Below are 18,566 nucleotides of genomic sequence, written 5' to 3'. Positions count from 1 at the left end.
TTTAGGTAGAACACATTTTTATGTGTTTTCTGGCCATTGCGTTTTACAAATAAGACATTTCTGTGTGTTTTCTGGCCATTGCGTTTTACAAATAAGTCATTTCTTTGTGTTTTTGGTGCATTGCGTTTTAGGTAGAACACATTTTTATGTGTTTTCTGGCCATTGCGTTTTACAAATAAGACATTTCTGTGTGTTTTCTGGCCATTGCGTTTTACAAATAAGTCATTTCTTTGTGTTTTTGGTGCATTGCGTTTTAGAAAAATGTCATTTTTTAGGTTTTTTTTTTCATTGCGTTTTACGTAACTGGTGGTTTTTCTATTGCGTTTTACGCAACTGGGTTTTAATTTTTTTTTTTAAAATGTAGCAATAGTATACTCGTTTTAAAGAAAAAAAAACGCTCGTTTTTTTGGTGCAATTTTTATAAAAAAATAATGTCGTATGAAAGAGTTATTAACGTTTAAAAAATGGGGGGGAATTGGAGGAGAGAGAAACTATTGGCTTGGATTGACTAGAATGCCCTTGAACAAACTCACGCGCCTCTTTTATTCTTTTCAATTTCCCTGATTTAATCTTAGCCCTTGATTAACTTAATGAATGGTCAAGATCACTTCCTATCCTTCCTAGCCAAATAAACTTCCTATTGTATCTCCACCCTAGATAATGGTCCCTTCAATAAATATAATATTATGTAAAGTCCGAAATTCCCATCAATTGCTTCTGGATGCTGTCATCGTATCAAGACTGGCTATGTATATCTTTCTTTTTATTTATTCTCGTGACCTACTTTTATTTTTTTATTTTTTTCTTTTGCGACCAACCTTCTATTTCCCAATTAATACCACAACCCAAAAAACTCCAATTCTTTTTCTTTGACTTACGAACCAACCTTCTGCCCTTGTATTTATTTTCTTTGCATCCTCTCAATTTTAGTCCACCACCTCTTTTAAACCTTCAACATATAGCCTTTTATTAATTGTTAGCGTATTTATGACACATAACGCACTTAAATATTAACTGCAAACCCATTTCCAATATTAAATTTAGAAGCCCAACTAATACAATGATCGGGTTGTTTTAGCTTGTTTTATCTCAAAACTTATAAAATAAAATATAATTAATAATAAGTATAATTTAACAAAAACAACCCTAAAACTACAATAATTTAACAAAAACAAAACCAAAACTACTTAAAAGTGTAGGGAATAACTATATAAAAATAAGTATAATTTAAACCATATCAGCAAGGGTTGCAATTTATAAAAAAATTGTATACTTTGCCTATTTAATATGTAAAAGTGCTGACAAGATTTATTTATTTTTATTTTCAAGTTTGATGACAAAAATAAACAATTAGTAATTTAAATCAGTATTAATAATAACAAGCCTAGCTCTGTCAAGTTGAAATTCAGTATTTCAAATCCTCAAATTATTAAATATACATCATCCTAATAAAGTAAGTGAAGAACAAATGAAAATGCGGCTATCTTCATTTTCTGAAGCTGCTCCATCCTCGACGGAAAACGATGCTGCCAAAATCGTGGACATCAACTCTGATTCTTCAATTAGTTTTAGCTCATGATTTAAATTTGGAGGAACCTGGTGAAGCGTAGAATGGCCGAGCAACAGGTCGTACACGCGCGGAAGGTGCTGGCACGCTTGAATCGCTAGTGTCGGATCCAGCCGAGCTAACCAGAATCTGATATACATACAAGATGTTGATGATGATGAGTTGATGATTATGGCCGGGATTACTATGATGATGATTGTTAATTTAAATATTAATTTAAAATAATAACAATTAATTCCAAGTCATTTTCCCATTTATATTTATATAATATAAAGAGTTAATTGCCAAAATTGTCCCTAAGATATGGGCACATTTGTCATTTTCGTAAAAAATGACACTTTTATACCAAATTGGCCCCAACGTTTGTAATTTTTTGTCATTTTCATCCAAACCACTAACTTAGTTTATTTTTTCTGTTATGTTGAGGATATTTGGATGAAACTGGCAAATATAAAACCACTGGGACGATTTTGGCAATTTACTCATACCCTTTTTAATTTTTTTATTTAATTATTTTTGTTACATATATATATAATAAAAAAGAATATACATGGAGTTTTTAGAAAAAGAAATTAATAGTTTTGTCACATAATTTTTATAAATTTTCATTCAAATTCCTAACTCAGATTATTTTTTCTGTTAATGTGAAGGATTTTTAAATTTTATAAATTAAGTCAGAAATTAATTTACGGCTTCTTTATATAAATAAGTTTTATAAAGAGAAAACATCATTGGTGTGCAATTTGGTGGCTTGCGTAAGGAAACTTTTGGTTCATAGCATTATAATTACAATTTGGTGGGTAATTTTAAGGTTTGATAACGATACGTTGTTTTATTGGGGGGGGGGGGGGGGCACTGGCTTCTGTTTTTCCATATGAGCGAATTTAAAAGAGTAGAAGATGAATTACAAACTTGGTACATATGATAAGATTTTTTTATTTGACCTTTTTCAATAAGGTCACCAGCATTTTAGTTTTATAAAATTTAGAGGTTTAAGTAGATTTTATTTATATAAAACTGATCTATATAAAAAAATTAGAAATTAATTTTTGTCTTAGTTTATAAACATCCTTCGCCTTGATAGAAAAATTAACCTAGTTAGTGGTTGGATGAAAATTTATAAAAAATTATGTGACAAAGTTATTATTTTTCATATAAAAATTGCATGTATATTTTTTATTATATATGTAACAAAATTAATTAAATAAAAGAAATTTAAAAGAGTTTGAGTAAATTGCCAAAATCGTCCCTGTGGTTTTATATTTGCCAGTTTCACCCAAATATCCTCAACTTAACAGAAAAAATAAACTAAATTAATGGTTTGGATGAAAATGGCAAAAAGTTACAAACGTTGGGGGCAATTTGGTACAAAAGTGTCATCTTGGACGAAAATGGCAAATCTACCCAAACATCAGGGACGATTTTGGCAATTAACTCTAATATAAATTAGCAACAATTTTAGGCATAAAGGGTTGTATTTTGTGTACAAATTGTTGTACAAATGCTGTTGTCCTTCCCAACACATCATCGAGTACAACTCTCTATGCCATGCTTCTTCCCTGCTACGTCTCCTCTTCTGCCTTTTCTTATTTCACACACCCAGAATTGAAATCTAGAGAAAGAAGAGAGATCAGGTGTCAATTACTTCACAGTTCACAGAGACACTGGAAATTGGTTTTTATTGCGGCTGAACAGTCTTCGTCATCGACCCATTCTTCCTTCATGGGTTGTAGAAACTACAAAAGATTGATGATCGGCGGTGGTATATAAACCGGCGATAACAGGCGGCGGCTAGGGTTTCATCTCTATCAATCGTCCGACAATCTGGCAGTTCAACATGAGGTCGGTGAGGAAGATAAGAACTTCGACGACCATGGCGCTTGATATGTAAATTTAGACGATTAATGGATATAGTTTCAGCAATAGCAGCAAAGACTGAAGGTATGATTTTTTTTTATAAAATATTACTATATTTTATAAGTTGCTGAATGAAATATAAACATTTTGTTTCAGTCTTTAGGTTCATCACACATTCGCATTCGCAGATGATGGACAATATGATGCTTTTGATAGCATATAAAGACTGAAGGTATGATCTGTTTCATAAAATTTCTTTTCCATTATCTTTTCAGTTCATATTACTTTTGAACCCGTATAGATATTAGTTATTGAAGTAGATATGATTTACATTTACTTAGATTAAATTACAAAAAAATGCCTTCAATGATCTTGTATATTTTCAAGGAAAGATATCTACTATGTTTAGGCCTTGGCAAATATCCTTCCAGTTCTGCGCAAGGGCTGCTAAGATCTACACAGGTTAGAAGGTGGTTTAGTAATCAAAATACCTAAACATTTTTGCTTCAGGTTGTGCTTTTAATTACTTTTGGATTTGGGTATCCGTGTGTGTTGTAAGGTGTTAAATCTTCGGTTATTTTTTAGAGAGGAGTGGAGAAGGCATGGCAATGTGGGAGGGACAAGAGAACATGTTGCTGTTGAAGTTTATTCTACACGCTATGACAGCAGTCGACTCTTTTTCAAGGTTAGTTTAATTTTCGTTGTTACGTGATTAAGCTATAAGTTAGAATGGGTTGTTCTGAATGTGTATACCTTGTGTTGCATCAGCTTATAATTGTTGTAGAATTATTGATGTTTATTTTCTCTTCAAGTTGTTTGACTGAAAGAACTTTGCTTTATAAAACTTAGAGTAAACTTCCGTTTTGCTCCCTGTGGTTTGGTCACTTTAACGGTTTTGCCCCAAACCTTTAAAAATAGCCATTTTACTCCCTGATGTTTTGGTTTTGTTGCCAGTTTGCTCCCTGCGGGGAGCAAAATGGAAAAACAAACAATTTGAATGGAGTTAGAGGCGGGGAGCAAACTGGCAAAAAAAACAAAACATCAGGGAGTAAAATGGCTATTTTTAAAGGTTTGGAGCAAAACCATTAAAGTGACCAAACCACAGGGAGCAAAACGGAAGTTCACTCTAAAATTTATTCTATAGCTATAGTTTAATGTAACTACATTAATTATATCATGCTGAAATTGTTATAAACAGTGTACTTAATTAGAATAGGTACAATACAAGTGAATAAGTGATATTAGTGATGATACGTTAGTGTGTCGTTGTTAATCGTACAGCCTAATCGGCATGACCTTTTACAATGTTATATGTTTATCTGACTACATAATAAAAGCTTACGTTACAAGTAGAAAAAGTTAATGATTAATTCAATACTGAAACACTGTTGTAGCTACCTTGATAAAGGGTTTGTTGAACAGTAGAACACAAGCAATATAAAAAACAGTAGCCATTATGAGTAATGTGAATATTTTATCCTTTTAAAATACCATTTGTTTGCATATATCTGATGGATTCTTCTCATATAGATTTATGTTTTATTGTTAAAAACATTTGTTCCATCCTTAAGGTTATGCCATGATGGCATGGAATGGAAGGGAATTGTTGGTGCTACAGATGCAGCACAATGTAGCAAACAACAAATTATGAAATTTGACCATTTAATGAAAGCTCTTTTTGAGCAAAAAGACGGCATCATTACATCTGTAGATTCTTTGCCAAAACATAATATGGATTCCCATAAAGCACAACACTATGCTGGTCAAATTTTGGGTCAACTCAGGTATTAATTAGGATCTTTGGATTGTGTTAGCTTATCATCATCTGTTACGAAAGAAATAAGCCGTATATTTATTTATGTATTGATTTCCAGGAGAAGAGAAGACCGATAAGTTGATAGAAAAAAGGCTGTTAAAAATACCCCAACATGCAAAAGACAATGTGCAGCAGGTTTGTTTCCCTCATTCCTTATACATAGAAATAAGAAAGATAACAAAGATGGTCAAAAGATACAAACCAACCCTTTTAAATGAAAACATATCTATTTGGGTTCTATGTTACTTCTAACGAGTTAAAATGAAAAAAAAAAGACTTTATAAGGAAAACATATTGTTGGATTAATCGGTTCATTTACGGGTCATGGGTCATCACATATCAGGTCATGGGTCAACAGGTCTACAAGTGAACGGGTCATGGGTCAAAGTTGAGGATCAGATCACGGGTTTAGGAGATTGCAATTCAATTATTTAGTTGTTTTTATTTCACATGCCTTATTGTAATTTAATGAGTCAAACTTAGTGGCTTTGTTCTCCTGGCTTTTAGGAAGTTCATGTGAGCACTAAGTAGTTTTAGTTCCTGTTCTTTAGGATCAAGTTTGTATGTTTATTATTTAATGTAAATTCTGGAATCAATGAAAAACAATTCAAGCCGTAAAACACAAACATTCTTTTACGTGAGTTTCATCTGGTATGAGAGCCTAGGAGGGTTAGGTAATTGGTATAATGCACAATGCGAGTCTTTGAGAAGTAAACAGGTACCAAAAATCCTTAAAGAGGCAAGCCGTAATGGAAAGAAGGCGACTTTCTAGAATTGAATTCGTTTTTGTTGAGCCAGTTGAGTTGAGATGTGGCACTCTGATCGAAGTAGTACATGTCTTTTACGTTGTAATGTTGTTTTCATTATGAAACATGTTTGCATGTTTGTGTAATTCAAGTTGGTTGATGTTTTTAAGTTCTGTATTGTTGTGGGTTTTACATGGTTATTGTTTGCTGTCATTTACCCTTCGCCGACGCAACCAGTTCCATCTAGTGTTTGTGTATGTTGCGTCTAAATTTCTAAGCCCCCGGCCGCAACGCGGCGGGGAGTTCCATCTAGTTATTATTGTTATTTAGCAAATTGAAGAGAAAATGAATAGTATTGTACAAAATCTAACACATGTTTTACAAGTTTATTTTTTTTGTCCTTTATTCTATTTTGTCATTTGATATAAACTTTTTTCATTTAAGAGTAAACTGCCATTTTGGTCCCTGTGGTTTGGGAAGTTTTGCCATTTTAGTCCAAATCTCAAACTTTTTAAATCTGGGTCCCTATGGTTTGCATTTTGTTGCCATTTTAGTCCAAAACTCAAAATCTCTCATTTTTTACTGTTTTAAGGTCCTTTTTTTTTCTTTATCTGCAGGAGTAGTTTGGTCCATTTAATTTTCATTAAACCAATTCCTTTATTAAAAAACCCCAAATATAAATACCCCCTTATCGCAGATCAATTGCATCGTCATCTTCAACCTCCCAATCGAAACCCTAACCAGAGATCAAACCCAAAAAAAACCCTAACCCACAGGAGATCGAAGAACGACAATGGTGGTTTGCACTTGTGGAGCCTCAACCTCAACCTCACTGAGAACCTCACGTCATCATCGGTGAAAGATCCGATGACTTCGTTGAGTTTGTCGCTTCCTGGAGTCGAAAATGAAGCGGTTACGGTTGCGGCTACGGTGAGTCTCCGTCGCCGTTACCGTCGCAGTCGCCAGTAGCGAGCCAGTTACCTCCGCCGGTACCAATTCACGCTATGCCGTTACGTCAGATTCAAGTCGAAAATCATCAAAGCCTAAACCTAAACAACAACTGCAACAACGCAGACGTGATGACATCAATTCCGATGGCGATTTCAACGGCGATGCGTCAGCTAAAGGTATCACGAGATCCGGTACCTTCGGCAGCTCCGGCCGCGACAGTGGAGCAACCGGAAAAGGTTTTGACTCCTTTTAGTGCAGAGTTTTTGTCTGTGATGCAAGAGATGATAAGAACAGAAGTGAGGAACTATATGACAGGTGTAGAACAACATAATAATCAGCAGAGATCTGGTGACGGAGGCGGAGGAATGTATGAAGCAGGCGGCAAGTGGCGGTGATGACGGTTTTAGGAACGCAGCGGTGGTGAAGAGGATTGGGATTAGCAGGATCGATTAAGTAAACCCTAGATTTATTGGTAGATGATGCTGGTGATGGTAGATGATGATGGTGGGGGTATTTATATTATGTAGGGTTTTTAATAAAGGAATTGGTTTAATGAAAATTAAATGGACCAAACTACCCCTGCAGATAAAGACAAAAAAGGGGCCTTAAAACAGTAAAAAATGAGAGATTTTGAGTTTTTGACTAAAATGGCAACAAAATGCAAACCACAGGGACCCAGATTTAAAAAGTTTGAGATTTGGACTAAAATGGCAAAACTGCCCAAACTACATGGACCAAAATGGCAGTTTACTCTTCATTTAAAAACCATAAAGTTTAACTATCATTTTTTTCTTTTACTTTAACCAAATTGTTTTTCAATCCCTCAATAGTTTTTTTAACAAACATGTTAATACCATTTTAAACATATTTTTTTATTTTTCTTTTTCTTTACTATAACGAGTGTGACAAATGTTTTTTTAGTTTTGTATTTTTTTAACGAACACGCCGACACTCTTTTGTATATAATTTTTAACTTTTTTTTTCTTTGCTATAACGAGCGCGCCAAAACCGACTAAGTTTCTATCGTTTTCTTTTTCGTTTAACTTAATTTTACCTTTGTTATTTACTATATCATTTTACCGTTTGTTATTACTTTGATGTTCAGAGGCGAGTTACGACGCAAATAGCATAACCCATTAATATATCATTTTAATTAATTTTACAAATTTGTTTAGTGGGTGTCATCATATGCAATACGTTCTGAATTCAAACCGTGACATGCACAACTCGCGGATTACTACGACCATAGTTACTATTCAATTTTTCTATCATCCTATTTGTACACCTATCTAAATTTATTTCTTCCTATTTGTCCACCTTCACTCTACCATTAATTCTTTTCTTTTCTACTTAAATTTGTATTACTATATATATATTTGTGAGTGTTTTTTTAAATAAATTAATAAGACATCAAAGGTGTTATATATACATATACCTAAGTTTTACATTTAGACGTGTTAAGTTAACTGTACGACTTGCTTATTTTTGACGTCGTTGAAACACCATTATCTTTTCACCAGGTGAATACTAATATACAAGTGATTAAAAACATTACAGGGTGAATACTAATGTACAAATAATAAAAATAAAAAAAGAACTATCAAAAAAGCAGTATCAACACTAGTAAGCATGTAAAATATATGGTACTAGGTTACAACCCCGTGTAATACACGGGTTTAAGTTAATAAAATATTAAATTATTAAATAAGGAAAAAAAAGTAGAAACATTGGAAAAATAAATAGTAAATAAATGAAATATTCATAAAGTAAATATTAATAAACAATAATAAATAGCTAAGAAACAATAAGCGGAAATAATTTCATTTAGTTACTATCAACAGTTCTTATTTTAAAATCTTTACCTTAATAATCGACCTTTAAATATATATGTTAAACTAATCAATATTTTTTGTTAGATTAGGTCTCTTAAACCTTCTCACAAAATCAACCCATACCTCAAATATATTTTTATTTATAACTTATAATGTTATTTTTTATTTAAACCTTACCAAAAATAGATTTTACGAAAGCGTTTTTATATTAAATTTATAATGATGACCATTATTTCATATATAAGCTAATTTTAAGCCTTTAATGACGGAAATTTATTTAAATTCAGTCCAGGACTATTTAAACATGATTATTTGTTGTTATTTAAAAAAATATGAATAAGCAGTTTTCATTATTGAAACCATTGGATCCATATAATACACAAGACTATAACATAATATTTAATAAAATCACAAAAAAAAAAATTAAAAACCTAACTATATATACAATTTCTTAAAATAAACTAACAAACTAAAAGTAAAAAACCTTAATTTCATTATGCCCTCTAGTCATGCCGTCCTGTGCGATAGTGTTAATTAATAATAATATCATTTTTTTAACGCAAAGAATAATGTTTAATCATGCCCTCTAGTCATACCTTAATGATTTTTTCTACTTAAATCGATAGACATCATATAATTTATGTTATTTAAATATTTTGCAATAACAATAAGATGATTATGATTTTTTTTTATTTATATCGATACACAACATATAATTTATGTTATTTAAATATCTAGGAATATGGCTAATTTTTAGGAATAGAATAACAATAAGATGATTATGATTATTTTATTTTTTTATTTATTTATTTTTTTAGGTGAGAAACATAAATTAAGAATGATTGAGAGATTGACATGTGTCCACAATCAGGTTTCTTTTATTATATGTATAGATATTATTTTATTACATTACATCACTAGGTTATAACCCCGTGTATTACACGGGTTGAATAAATGAATTTTATATACCAAATAATAAAACATTATCTTTTTAAAAGCCTCCTTTATTGTACGGGTTGAAGAAATGTAATTTTATATATTAAATAATAATAAAATAAGTTATATCTATAAGAACCATATGTATTGTACGGGTTGAATAAATGTAATATTATATACCAAATAATAAAAAAAATTATATCTTTAAAACTATTGTATTACACGGGTTGAATAAATGTAACATTGTTTACCAAATAATTAAAAGGTTATATTTTTAAAACCCCCGTGTATTACATGGGTTGAATAAATATGATTTTATATACCAAATAATAAAAAAAATATTTAAAAAAACTAACGGATTTTTTTATATTTAAAGTAGGATAAGACTAAATATTAATCTGAACTAACGGATTTTTTTATATTTAAAGTAGGATAAGATTGAATATTAATCTTTATTTATTTAGTTAATATAAAATTGAAAAATCATATGATTGAATAGGTGAGAGGTTGTATTTTGATAAATCGGTTAACCGTACTAAATGATAAAGATAATAGTGATTGTTGAACAAATTAATTAATCGAATTTTACCGAAACATTTGTGATGTTAGGCGGATTTTCTTTAATTATTTGAAAGTTAATATCAACTTTGGAATTCGTATGAATTCTTATTAGATTTGATTAAAAATTATTGATAATAAAAAAATTGTATCAAATTAGATTTTAGATTTGATTAAATATTATATGATTTAATATTGAATAAACCAATTCCACGACACTTATAGATTTGTATTTAATCTAATACACTTATAGACTCAATACACGGGGTTATATTATTTAAATTAACTATTTTATTATTAGAATAAAATCTAATCTAATATAAATTTTTATTATCAATAATGTTTAATTAAATCTAATAAGAATTATTATTATTTTTTGTATTATTAATAATTTTAATCAATTAAATGAGAGAATGACAAGTGTTCCAAAACAGATTTCTTTTATTATACAATATAGATTAACACATTATCTAAAAGTTAAGTGACTAAATTGAAAAAAAAAAGTTTAAATGACTTATTTGAAACAATTTAAAGAATAACTGATTACAATTCTATAATTTTTTTTCTCTTAGTTGAAAGAATTCTACACCTGTGATGAACAAGTTTATTATATATTATACATTACAAATGCAAGTTTCATGCAACTCTTTTTTTTTTATTTTTTTTTAGGTTCAACTAAAAGTGGTGTTGACTTTCTTTTGTTTTTTATGTTTTTTTTTTCATTCTTATATTTCATTTACACACCACACCTTATACTATAAATAATTTATGTTTTTAACTCTATAGTTTTATTTTTTTCTAATAACTTTATTCTTTAGTATTTCATATAAAAACTAAATATGCAATTTTATTATATTTTTCCTCAACATTCCGATATAAATTTAATTTCAAACAGTGTTGTATTCAAAATAATGAGACATTGATGAACTAAGTCGGTAGTTGGTACCGACCAAAAACATCGGTACCGATATCAGTGTTATCCAAATGGATATTGCTATTCATTTTTATGATTTTTGATCTACGTAAACATAACTTTATTTTTTGAGTTATACGTTATACAACTTTGTGTAATAAAACCATTACTAATATCACTACAGCAACTCACTTCGGCACCGTACCGTTATTATACCTATATAGCAAGGAGCGTATTGTATTTTTTTTTTTGTTGTTTTCCAATGACTTTATTAGACTTGCACCCCATGCGCATTTACGTTTCTACCATAGACTTTAATAAAGTTATTTAAAGGATCCTTAAGTGTAATAATTCTTTTTCTCTAGCCAACATATGTTTCTATCCATGAACTTTAATAAAATTGTTATATGGCTAGTGAAGTTTATTTTGTTTTGTTTTGTTTTGTTTTATGCTTATAACTTTTAAGATATGATAAATTCCGAGGCCACCGTTACGACGTGTTTATTTTCATTTACATTCAGATATAAATTTTACTTGAAATCATGTGGTGTATTGCGCTTTAGTTTTTATTTATTTATTTATTTATTTTTGTAAAGTGACGCCGTTCACCTTTTTCTCAATATACCTTTAGGACGTGTTATTTTATTTGTGATTCAATAAAAGTTTTATTCAAAAGATTCAAATATAGTTTATTAATTTTACCATGAGGACCCAAACAACAACATCTAAATAACGTATTTGTTGTTATGATATTCTTTACGTGGCAATATGATATTCACAATAGAGTATTTCTTAATATTGTAAGCTATAGCTAGTGCTGGTACTGTGACGAACCGAACTAATATCGGCTGAACAACATCGGTATCGGTATTCGTTTAATTGGTTTTCGATCGATGTAAAACACGTGTCGATATCGTCTTAGCATAAATTATTTCGTTTGCTATATATAGAGTGTCATTACCATACCGATCAAGCCCATTGCGAAGCACGGGTGATTTCGCTAGTTATATAATATTTGCAAGATTTTGTCTACAAGACTTTACAAAGAGTGGGTTATGTGCCACCGCAAGATTGGGCTCATTATTATTGTTATTATTATTTCATTCTTGTTAGTACTGATGCCATTGGATTTCTTACATGTTGCCACTAGGACTTTATTTTTCTGTCTTCTTTGTTAAGAATAAATTTAGATTGATACAATAAATGTAAGGAGGTGTTTATGCTTAGAAATGTATAGTGGGAAGGGAAGATAGTGCCTCAGCCTTGGGTGTTTTGTTTTATAAGGTATTATTTTAAAATGGGTGTAGTGGTATAATGGCACATAATGCCCCCAATCAATCATTAGCCAATTATTTTTTTTTTCAAAATAATACTAATAATATTTTATTAATTAAATAAAAATTACATAAATAATAAAACATAAACACATAATATTACTCGTCTTAATTTTCGTCTTCGCTTTCACCATTCTCGCCATCTTCGTCTTTCTCGTCATCCAATTCTTCTTCACCCTCGTTTGGAATATATCGAACCGACCATGCGTGTTGAACCAAATCAACCGCTAACTCAGTATGTGCGGCTTCAGACCACATTTCATGTGCGTTCTTCACTCTATTTTTTCATTGTTGCTTGGGGATATTCCTAAACAGCTTCCGGTACATAGTTTTGGCATATTGCTTTTATAGAAATGATTTGTAATTTGAGGTTGTATGTATAGGTTTTTTGTTTTGGTTATATAAAATGGGATGTAAGGTAAGTATATATATAAAAGTGAAAAAAAATATAATCTATCCGTTACTTTTGACCGTTGGCAACAATCTTATTGGTCAAAAATTCAAGGGCATGCGTTTAAAAAAGGACGCCCCAACCATTTTTTTTCAAAGAAACGCCCCCGGAGGCAATTTTCAGGCGTGTTTTGGCCTTTTTTAGGGAAAAAAAACTCAAAAACCTCCGCTACGGATGGTGTTATGCCTTATAACGAAGGGTCTTATTTGAGGAAAATTCTGAGAAACACACCGGAGACTGAAGTGTCTACGATGTGGACACGAAAATTTTGAATTGAATATTGTGAATATTTTCTACTTTAAGATAACGATCGTTACCGACTGTTGGAATTATTTGGTGGAGATGAGGAATAAGTAAGTATACAACTTATTTATTCCGGACAAATCGGGTACGGTTTGGACGATTGGACGTGGTTGCCGGACAAATCGGGTTTTTTTTCTGTCAAGTCTGTCAAGGAAATCCTCGATGATACTGCGAGCAACAGGAGTTATTATGTTGTTGATCGGTGTCCGTGGGTCCCATTGAAGTGTAATATCCTCGGCTGGAGGGCCGAGATGAATCGGCTTCCGACGGCGGAAGCCCTGTGGAGAAGAGGTATTATGGTAGGTGATGGGTTGTGCCCGTTATGTAGATCGGAGTCCGAGTCTGTGGATCATTTGTTCTCATCGTGCATTACGGCTACTCTCGTGTGGCAGAAAGTCAGCAGATGGTGCCGTCTTCCCCCGATTTACGCTTTCACTTTCAGAGATCTCCTGGAAATCCATAAGCATTGTAATATAGCCATCAGAATCAAACCGGTGGTCCAAGGTATCATCGTTTCTGCTGTTTGGTGTCTGTGGTCTGCTCGGAATAAGGTGGTTTTTTCTGGGGCAGAAGCTAAGGTGGATTCTATTTTTAGCGAGGTAAGGTCGATAGGGTTTCTTTGATACAAAAATAGAGTAAAGAACAATCCGATTTCCTGATCGGATTGGTGTAAATTTGTATTTATATAGTGTGTTTGTAGCTGTTTTTGTGGCCTCCCGGTTTTCGGGTTTGGTCGGTGTCTTTTAATGAAGTTTTCCTTTAAAAAAAAAAAAAGTAAGTATACAACTGCTTATTTAGCTTATTTAATGTACAATAAAAAATGAATTTCTGGTTTCCATGGCAATGTTTACTAAGATCATATCTTTTATCATTTATATTTGCTATATGACATAATTTTAATTTTTTATGCCCGTTATGTTTGATTCCATGGAATTATTTAATTTTTTTACCCGTTGATTAAAACTAGAACAAAGAGAATTTTTAGTACAATTGCAAACTGTTGAGGTAAATTCCAGTTTTGGGTGGATGTTTCTTGGATACCAGGTGGCGAAGATGAGACTGCACTTGTTCGGTTCCCCTTTAATGGTGCTGCACTCGTTCGTTGTCAATACTGGTTTGAAGCCTTGTGGACAATCTGGCAGTCAAGTTCAGTTGAGGCCACAATGATAATAACAAATGTATTTGTATATATAGGTATTAAAAGCATAACGTAAATCAGGCTAATGATTTACGAAATCATCTCTACGATTATGTGAATTGATTGTATTAATTTGTATTAAATGTATTTGTATATATAGGTTGTTTGAGTTTTGCAGTTATCAAGTCGAGGCCACAGTGATTATAACAATTGTATATGACAGGGGCGGAGCTACCTTATGCCGGGGGGCAACGCTCGCTACGGCTTGGCGCGGAAAAATTTGGAAAAATTAGTGTAAATTTTGGAAAAATTTGAGGTTTTTTCGATTTCGTTACGGCTTATTTATAAAATGTTACGCCTTGGCGGATTTTCTAGATCCGCCACTGGTATATGAGTAGTGATAGGATATGTTGAGATTCCTCGATGTATAATTTAATTTTATATTAAATCTTATTTTATTTGTTTTTAATTAATATCTCTTGTTAGTAAAAAAGAGGAAGCATGTCCAACTAAAAACTAACAAACTCGTTCCACTGATTCAATTGCAATTCGTTAAAACAAATACACAATCATATGGGGTTTTCATGAAACTAACCTTTGACGAAAATCCGAAGCATCACACTATAAATCAACGAACCATCAAGCTAGTTGACGTTTGCTCACGAACCATCACGTTAGTTGACGTTTGAATCAACTCCTTGACCCATATCTTCTAGGCTAAATACACGAACGCATGACCTCAGAACTCCTTCACGGTCAAAGTCAAAACCAATCAAAACAGAAAAAGTCAAACATGGGCAACTGTTCAAAACCGGTTTTCCAATAGTGGATGGCAGTTGCCGGTGTGTCACGTCAAGGTGGAGGTGGAGGTGGTGCAGTTGTGCGGCTGGGCAAGTGGCGGCAGGCGACGGCTTAGTGACGAACAATGGTTCTTGGCAATGGTCCGACTGTTGGGAATCATGGTATCAAAATATTAGCGGAAGCGGTTTATATAATTTACCAAAAGCCGATTATATAAATTTGATTTATTAATCCGATTAATAAGTATTCCCAATCAGGATCAAGGTTATACGCGTATAAACAAATAAACAACCATAGAGGGTTCTAGTAATCAACCTTTGACGACTACACCGGAATTGTAACACGCGGGTTACAACGAATCCTCGCTAGTAGGAAGTTCACAACCGAGCACAAGATACCCGAGAGTAGAACCGGCCAAGAAGGAGGTGGCGGCGATGCTTGGTCGACGGCAAGAGGATGGCGGCCAAGCTTAGGAGGGTGGCTAGGGTTTTGTGTTTTTATAAAAGTGTGTCTAGGGTTTCCACCTTAAACATCCTTTTATAAAACCCAATCTTACATTAAGGCCCTTTAAGATTATACAATTATAACCCTCTTAATAATAATCTAATTAATATTAAGTCCCTCGGGTTTAAACTATTATTATTTCACAAATAATAATCTACCTACTCGTGAACATATATGATTCGTGTACCAACGTGTAACTCTTCGGATCGTACCGAGTTAGTTACGTTGACTTTAATTAACTTCGGACATACATATATCCAACAATCTCCCACTTGGACGATTTTAATTAAATGAGTCAACGTGTGCAGAGTTGGATGCCTAGCTGCATCGCACTGCTCTTAACACGGCATGACACTTTACAGTCGTCAACTAGTTCTTTGCGTTCAAGTAACACTTTACTTAACCAAATACTATAGCCCTGATAATTCTATCAATAAGTCCCTTCTGTATAGAACATTCGTTGATCATAAGACATGGATCATTCATTCTTATATAGTGATCAACCATTCTCTATTCTCGTCTTTAATTCAAAGTGGTCTAACGAACTACTTTTAGTCCGAGCGTGGCCACGCGTTTATTCCAGTTTGAGTTAACGAGGGCGCCAGAATGTCTAAACTTCTAATCCCATAGAAGTATAGAATTCCATCAGTATCATACAACTCCCACTTAACCTTGGATTCCTCCCAACGCTACCCGGATTACTACCCATGTTTCAGGACAGTGTTAGATAACATCAAAGATTGTCCTTGATCAATGTAGTTTAATATGTGCCTAAGGAAAAAGGACAGATTGAACATATCAATATCAAAACATCTCATGACTTAGATCCATGGAGATCGTTTTGAAGCGAGTCACATCCAATATCATTCCTTAGTGATATCTGTGAATTTTGATTCTCAAACTCTTGAGTTATTCATCTCATGAATACAATCATCTTAATTCACAATAGTCTTACATTCAAATTCATTCCCATGTAATTTGATCGACTACGGATATTTTAGAATACGCTTATTCAAGGATATAAACATTCAAATAACGAACACAGTTACAAAATAATTAAACTTGCATTTAACCAATAAATCAAATAACTATTTCAATGTAACTGTTGTAGTTCAAAATTAAAACACCAATACTCACTACAGATCATGCCCACTGTATAGCAAATCTAAGCCCTATTTTTTCAGCATGCTCCTCATGTTTAGCTTGACGTAGAGGCTTAGTAAAGGGGTCAGCCAGATTTAGATCCGTATGAACTTTGCTTATTACGATGTCTCCACGCTCTATTATCTCTCTAATATAGTGGAATTTTCTGAGTATATGCCTTGTGGTTTGATGTGACCTTGGTTCCTTTGCAAGAGCAATGGCACCAGTATTGTCACACAGCATCTCGATTGGTTTCTTTATGCTAGGCACAACATCAAGATCAGTAATGAACTTCTTCATCCAGGCAGCCTCCTTAGCAGCATCCGATGCAGCATTGTATTCTGATTCACAGGTGGATTGAGCAACCACACTTTGCTTCGAGCTCTTCCAAGTAACAGCCCCACCATTCAAAATGAAAACATATCCCGTCTGTGATCTTGAATCGTCATGATCAGTCTGGAAACTTGCATCAGTATAACACTTAACTGATAGCTCCTCATCCAGTCCTCCATATATTAAGAACATGTCCTTAGTCCTTCTTAAGTACTTAAGAATGTTCTTCACTACAGCCCAGTGACTCTCTCCTGGATTCTGTTGATATCTACTCGTCATGCTAAGAGCATACGAGACATCAGGTCTAGTACATAACATGGCGTACATGATGGAACCGATAGCAGAAGCATATGGAACTCTTTCCATTTTCTTCTTTTTCTCTTCGGTCTTAGCACACTACTCACCATTAAGAATGGTTCCATGTGCCATGGGCAAGAGCCCCCTTTTTGAGTCTTGCATTGAGAAGCGTCGTATGACCTTATCAATATATGTACTTTGACTTAAACCTAATAACCGCTTTGACCTATCTCTATAAATCTTTATTCCTAGAATATAAGCGGCTTCACCAAGATCTTTCATTGCGAAACATTTTCCCAACCAAGCCTTAACTTCTTTTAGCATAGGGATATTGTTTCCAATGATTAGTATGTCATCTACATACAGAATTAGAAAAGTGATATAGCTCCCACTAGATTTCTTGTAAACACACGGTTCATCTTCGTGTTTAATGAAGCCAAACTCTTTAATTTTCTGATCAAAACGAAGATTCCAGCTGCGAGATGCTTGCTTCAATCCATAGATGGATTTATTTAGCTTGCACACCTTATTAGGATTATTTGGATCGACAAAACCTTCAGGTTGAACCATATAGACATCTTCAAGTAAGTGTCCATTAAGGAACGCGGTCTTGACATCCATTTGCCATATCTCATAGTCATAATATGCATCAATGGCAAGTAGAATTCTAATAGACTTAAGCATGGCTACTGGCGAGAAAGTTTCCTCATAATCAATTCCTTGAGTCTGAGTGAACCCTTTTGCTACAAGCCTTGCTTTGTAGGTTTGCACATTTCCATCCATGTTGGTCTTCTTCTTGAAGATCCATTTGTTTCATACAGTCCGACCTTTGGTAGGAAGATCAACCAAATCCCAGACTTGGTTATCATACATGGATTGCATCTCTGCATTCATGGCTTCTTGCCATTTCTTGGATTCTGAATCCAACATTGCAGCTTTGTAAGTAGCAGGTTCAGCTTCATCAATCATGAAGATATCATCATACCTTTCAGGTGCACGACGATCCCTAATACTTCTTCGAACACTTGGTGTTTCTGTTGTTTCTTGAGTCCTCTCAGGCTCAACTTCAACAACTAGATCAGTTAC

At 33.0% G+C, this 18,566-nt stretch overlaps 1 pseudogene; it reads left to right on the top strand.

The window, feature by feature from the left end:
* The first annotated feature begins 3,471 nt into the window (after window positions 1-3,471).
* On the top strand, window positions 3,472-7,390 carry LOC118486557 (annotated as a pseudogene).
* Window positions 7,391-18,566: the final 11,176 nt, after the last annotated feature.

This window comes from Helianthus annuus, chromosome 14 (genome assembly GCF_002127325.2).
Source record: "Helianthus annuus cultivar XRQ/B chromosome 14, HanXRQr2.0-SUNRISE, whole genome shotgun sequence".
Lineage (NCBI taxonomy): Eukaryota > Viridiplantae > Streptophyta > Magnoliopsida > Asterales > Asteraceae > Helianthus > Helianthus annuus.
The sequence above is the reverse complement of the archived record's forward strand: the minus strand, read 5'-3'. Positions and strand labels throughout refer to the sequence as shown.